This window comes from Camellia sinensis, chromosome 3, assembly GCF_055761805.1.
Source record: "Camellia sinensis isolate YWXY chromosome 3, ASM5576180v1, whole genome shotgun sequence".
NCBI lineage: Eukaryota > Viridiplantae > Streptophyta > Magnoliopsida > Ericales > Theaceae > Camellia > Camellia sinensis.
The window spans coordinates 224,054,364-224,061,220 of NC_138963.1; positions in this window are offsets into that span (position 1 = coordinate 224,054,364).

Here is a 6,857-nt window from a genome sequence, read left to right on the forward strand (position 1 = left end):
CTGAAAAGATTTTGCAGATCACTTTCTGCCGAATGATGCAGGTTGCTCCATGTGTCCTAGATAAGGTTGGAGTCGATCAGGAGACAACTGCATTTAATAGTGGGGTCCACTATGCTTCCATTCTGTTAATGAGATTGTGATATTCTTCATCAGTCTCTGATGGAGGAGAATCCGGATCTTGGCTGTATTGCTCATTCCGGAAATATTCTACATCATCCGCGGTTATAGCTAGTTCCAACGGAAGATCTAAATTATTTCTCTTTTTGAGATTTATTAACATGTCAAGAGCCTCATTAATTTATGTAGGAGACCTTTGATATGTTATGGGAAAATGAGTTACAAATAATATTCTACCATCTGCAACCATGAATGGCAATTTTGCTGAGTCATGGATGTTGGACGCTGCTTGTGAAACAGATATTAGACTGTCTATCCAATATTCTGTCAAATAAAGTTTTTGGATATTTTCCAATCGCTCTCTCCGGTGATCTTCATCTAAATGGTCATCTTCAAATTCAAAATCTTCAGTTTCTTTAAAATACTAAATTTGGTATGGTTGGAAAAAATGTTCTCGTTCTCGCCAACCAACAGTGCTGGAGATCCCGAAAGTAAAATATTTGTTCCATCGAAAGCCTTTTACTATCCATGAGAGCATTGCTTTGATGATCATTGGATAATCTATCCATTAGATTGGATCTAAAATTTGGAAAATAACTTGATTAGTTATTCCCCAATCTATATCCTCAAAAAACCACATGTCATGGTTTGCCATGATGGTTATTTTGGGAATTCCATCTTTCAAATTTAATTTATTATAAGATCGTTCTAAGATTTGTCTAATCTTATCATGATGATCTTCAACTCGATTTTTAATTAACATAAAAATTTCTTTTGGAAGCAAAGTTCTTGCTTTTTCAAAAAGACAAATTCTTTTTATTTGTTCAAAAACTGGATCAGAAAACTCATCTGATATGAGGTCTGATAGCTGAAGAAAATTGTTTATTTTTTCAAAATTAAAATCTTCATTCCAATTCATTTGTTTAAGAATATTGAAACAAAGATTTTGCAAATCTTTTAATTTAGCTGTTTGCTCAGCTAATTTGTTTGCCAGAACTCCCATGTGTTTTCGAAATTTCACTTTGTTGTCTACAATGTAAGTTTTCCAAACTCCATTGAGTTCCGTATAAATTTCTCTGGATATACTAGGGTTGAAAAAATCTTTTATTTCAGATTCATCTGGTCTAGATGTCTGAATATTAGCTGGAACAGGGTTAGTTCTTATTTGACAAAAATTCTTTCGATAAATTGGCATAGCGGGTGCACTGTAAAAAGCTTTTTTAGCTTTGGTCATGCTATCATATGCTTTATAGCTCGCTCCTGAATATCCACAAACTTGCAGATTGGCTTTGTTCCAGTCTGTTTAAATTCCAGGTTGTCTACGTGCAAATACAAGATAAACTTTTTCTTCTCTGGGGATTGCTTTTTTAGCAATTGTCACCCAATCTCCTTGAGCGGGTTGTTTACCCTTATCCATTGTTTCCTCTTGGTCTAGAGGTTTTCTGCAAAAATTAAATTTACTTGTTTAGCAATTTAATTTTCTGAAACAATTTCTGCTAAGAAAATCTGCATGAAAATTGTTAGTACCTTTAAGATGTTCTACTTCAAAAGTATATTCAGAAATTTTATTATACCAGGCTAATCTTCTACCTTGTTCAATAGGTTTTTTATTGATGAAGAAATCTCTTACTGTCTTATTATCAGTGCGTACAATAAAATTTTCTGGAGCTAAATAAATATGAAAACTCTTTATTGCCGATTTTATTTCAAGTAATTCTTTTTCAAAAATAATATATTTCTGTTTATTTGGTTTAAATGTTCTAGAATTATATCCGCAAATTAATTCTTCTTTTTTTAATTTTATGGGTATTGAATTTTTTCTTGGTCTAATCCCATTTTCTGATAAAGGTATCTCTTTATCATGCCATAAATTACTGGGTATAGCTTTAAGAACACATCCCCAGCATGCTTCTGAGGCGTCTATTTCTAAAATTAATTTATCACCTGTTTTAGGAAGATAAACATCCGGTAAAGTTTTAACATTTTCTTTAATTTGTTTAATTAAAGCAACATCTTCTGTTGTCATTCAAAAATAACATTTTTCCTTAATTTGGTTAACCAAGGAATTTCTATTTTTGAAAGATTTTTGATAAAATTTCGTCCATAATTTAAAATGCCTAATAAACTCGGTAATTGTGTTATATTTTCAAGAGTATCAGGAAAATCTCGTACTTTGGACAAAATATGTTCTTGTAATTTTAAACCTTTCTGGTCTAAAATTATTCCCAAAAATTCAATTGATTCTTTTTCTAATTTAATCTTTTTTGGAGACAAAATAATTCCATATTTTTAGAATTTTTCACAAAGTAATTTTAAATGTTTCTTATGCTCCTCCTTGGTTTTAGAGAAGATAAGTATATCATCAATATAAACTACACAACAATCTTTAAGGTCTTTAAAAATTGTATCCATCCACCGTTGAAATACCTGTGGTGCAATATTTAATCCACAGGGCATAACATTCCAGTGGTAATGTGTACTGAAGGCTGTCAATTTTTTTGACTCTTCAGTCAATTGAATTTGCCAAAATCCACTTTTACAATCAAATTTGCTAAAGATTTTTTATCCTTTGGTTAAGTTAATCAAAACATCTTTTCGTGGAATAAAATATCCATCAAATTCTAAATTTTCATTTAGCCGTTTATAGTTGACTACCATTCGGGCTTTCCCTCTTTTAATTTCAGCATGGTTTCTTACCATAAAAGCTGGACTAGAGTGAGGGCTTTTAGTTTCTTCAATTAACTTTTTGTCTAAAAGTTCCTGGAGTTGAATATCAAATTCATCTATATCTTGTCTAGTATAGATCATCGATCTTACTCTAATGATAACATTAGGGTCTTTCAATTAACCATAACAGCCTTATTTCGCCAAGGGATAGATACTCCTATTTTGGCAGTAATTTTTTACAAAAGATTTTCCGACCCAAGGAAAGCAATCATTGGAGGAATTCAGTCTAATTTGGCTAATGGAGTAGTTTGGTTTAATGTTCGACCAAATTTTTTTATTTTCATAAATGATCCTAATCTTGAAGATACAGTCAGAATAAGAATTAAAACACAAGGATTAGGAATGAAATCAAATTCTCATGATTTGGCTATTTGTTGGAAAACAATTAACAAATTAACCAAATTTCCTGAAACAAAAACAAGATCAAACGATAATAAAATAGTTGAGATCTTTGAACCAAGACCATTTGACACGGTAATATAACATCGTCTAATGAATTGGAGCGATTTAGAAGTCCCTCTCGACAATGGTTAATCCAAGACCTAGTGGGACAAGGAGAATCTTCTAAAACAAAAAAACCTGCACAATTACAAATGCAGGCATCAGGAAAAAATTTATATATTGAAAATACAGTTCCAAAAATTAAAAGATCAACTTCTGTATTTGAAAAAGATTTTTCTAACAAATCATTTTCAAAGTTAAGCATGGGAGAATCAAGTAATAATTCTAATCAAGAATCTATTACTTCAAACAATGTTCAGATTCCTATTTTTCCAGGAATAAGGAAACTTGAACATATTAAGTCTGCATATATGTATCATTTTCAAACAAAAAATGATGACATTATTTTTTCTCCTAGCCAGGGAAAAAGAAGATATACATATGTACTGGGAACATTTAATTTAGCAGGTTATAAACCCTATAGCCTCAGTGTTCTCATAGACACAGAAGCTACAGTTAGCTCATATAAATGGAATGCCATACCAAAGGAAAAATAGACATTAATGAAACATCCAATTTTGGTTATTGGAATTGATGGCAACTGAGAGGGTGATTTATGATCCGGTGTTGGGCCGAGGTATAGACCGAGCAAGTTGAGGGCCCAGCAGATATTTGGGCCGAGATGATCGACTGTTCACCCGGAGATGGGCTACCAGAACTTGGGCCGGGCAGAGTTTGGACTGAGTGTGTGCTGCCCCGGACCGTGCAGAAGCTGCTCGGCCAGGAAGTGACCGGTCAGACCAGGATGCTCGGTCCGAGGATGGTCGAAACTAGACAGACCGAGAGACTGGCGCTCAGAAAGGCGCGGTCAGCCGAGGTAGTTGATTGACCGGCGAGAAGGCCGACCCAAGGAGGAGCCCGGGCTAGGCTTTGCCGAGATGCCGCCTAGCCCGGTCCTTCATTTCTTTATCCGGTTAGGCGCTTAAGGTATGAAGCATGGTACGACCGAGGTAGGGCAGCTCGGCTGCCGAGCTCCGGCTGTGCTGACAGGCAGTTGAGAGCAGGTGATGAATGGCATGGTTTATGCTGACAGATGGGATAGCAGAGCCACGTGTCAGGAGATGACAGGGAGTGGATATGGGGCTCAGAAGGTATATAAACATGTCTGCGTCCCCCATACGCAACAGACGAACACTCTGTAAGGAATTTCTTACACTAAAACACTCTCCCTTCTCTCTATTCCCTCTAAGGTGTGTGCTAACTTGACCGTCGGAGGGTTTTTCCGGCCACACACCGCCGGGTAGCTCACCCCTATTGGCTCGCAGGTGATCGGACATCGACGGAACTTGGAGGAAAGGAATACGGGCACGCCGAAATATTTGCCCCCCGTACAATTGGCGCCGTCTGTGGGAACTTGACAGACAAAACCTTGTCTTCCAGGTTCATCTGATCGCCGTCCATGGCGAACAACGACGAGTTCCCGTTGTCCGCCATCGACGGAGCCACCCCGGAGTATACCCGAAGGAGAGAGGGACCTCCTGCCGTCCGTCCAATGGCTGACTTGGGGACGCCCACTGGAGGGCAGTCAGGAGACGCGCGGGATAAGCGCGGAAGGAGTCATGGGCGTTCACGCAGTCCAGACAGTCACCGGCGGAGAGACTCACACGCCAGGCGACTGGAAAGCAAGTTAAAGGACCAAGACGCTGTCATCAGGCGAATGACGGCGGAGATGGAGGATCTTAAGCGGCATGTCAAAGGGAAAGGTGTAGCTGGAGTGGGAGACCACAGTGAGCGCACCCCGTCCCGCCGGTCAGGCGATCAGAGTCAGCGACGTACTCAGTCCATTTCCATTACCAGGAGTTACCAGGTTGGTGATTCCGACATGCATGCAGAAAAGTCTAGCGCGCAAGACAGTACCTACAAACCCTCACGTCCGGCGACGACGTCGAGGTATTCTTATTCTGCTCAGTCAGAGGACCTGCGGGCAGTGTTAAGGGAGCGGGCTCGCCGCCGCGAAGCTCAAAGAATACCTGCTTTCCAGCGGCTCTCCTACGGGGTTCACGGCAGCGAGGAGGTCGGAATGCCTCCACCCCGCCAAGCAATGCCAATATTCGAAGATACAGACTTGACAAGGCTGAGTGCCACTCCTTTTTCCCTGGAAATAGAAACAACGCCGCTTCCGGCAGGCTTCCACCAGCCTAAGTTTACACTTTACGACGGAAAAACCGATCCGTACATGCATGTGAGCCACTTCCGACAGGTTATGGCCGGACATCGGCGCAATGACGGACTTATGTGCCTAATCTTCCCGTCAAGTTTAGGCGAGCTGGGCCTAAAGTGGTTCGAGAGGTTGCCAGAAGGGAGCATACAAAGGTGGCATCAGTTGGCCGAGGCGTTTGTTACGCGCTTCAAAACTAACACAAAAACACCAAAGGAAGTCGATCACTTGCTAAGTGTCAAGATGGAACCGTGCGACACACTGAAGGCGTACAATTCAAGGTATTGGGAAACCTTCAACGAGATCTTAGACTGCCCGGTCAACCTTGCTATCACACAATATAAGCGCGGTCTCCCGATCGGACATAGACTGCGGGACTCGCTTACCATGCACCAACCGACCTCCATGGGCCAGCTCATGCAGCGCATCAATGAGCACATCCAAGTAGAGGATGATGCGTCGGCTTCCACCGTGAAGGCCACTCCGGTCGGGACAGACAAGAAGACAGCAGGCAAGGTGCACGCAGTTGGGCAAGAGTCCAACCGCTCAAATGACCGAGCAGAGGAATCAGACCGAGGTTCAAATCGAAAAAACCGGGGTAGAGGACGTCGGAATGACCGGGATGATTACCCCCGAGATGACGGCGAGGACGCAAACAGAAGAATGAAGGCAAGGACTGGCATAACCACGGTCTTCAAGATTCCAATCTATCGCATACTTAGTGAAATCCGAGACGAGGAGTATGTTCGGTTTCCTGCTAAGTTGGGCGATGGACAAAAGGGCTACAATCCGCGGTATCGTTGTACGTTTCACCGGGAGAGGGGCCACCGGACTGAGGATTGTTTGCCTCTGCGACAACACTTGGAAGAACTGGTTGCGGCCGGGCATCTGGACCTTTACATTGATGGCGGAGTGAAACCGAATCAGGCTCCGGTCGATCCCAGGGGACAGGACGACCGAGATGCACCACCACAGGGAGTTATTAATGTCATCCACGGAATCGTGGAACCGGAGCGTGTTTGCGAACTCCGGGGCATGATTAAGAAGGCCGAGCATATGAGGAAAGTTTTGTCAGTACAGCCTGCCATCAAAAGGGGGAAGACAGAAGAGAAAGACGTGATCGGTTTCACCTCAAGGGATTTAGAGCGTATCCAGACGCCGCACAACGATGCTCTTGTCGTAACACTACGCGTCAAAGAATTTGATGTTAGACGGATCTTGATCGATCAGGGAAGCTCGGTCGAGATCATGTATTATGATGCGTTCAAACAGCTCAAACTTCGTGAGACAGACTTGGCTCCGGCCACTTCGCCACTGGTTGGATTTAACTCGCAGCCGGAGTGGCCATTGGGAA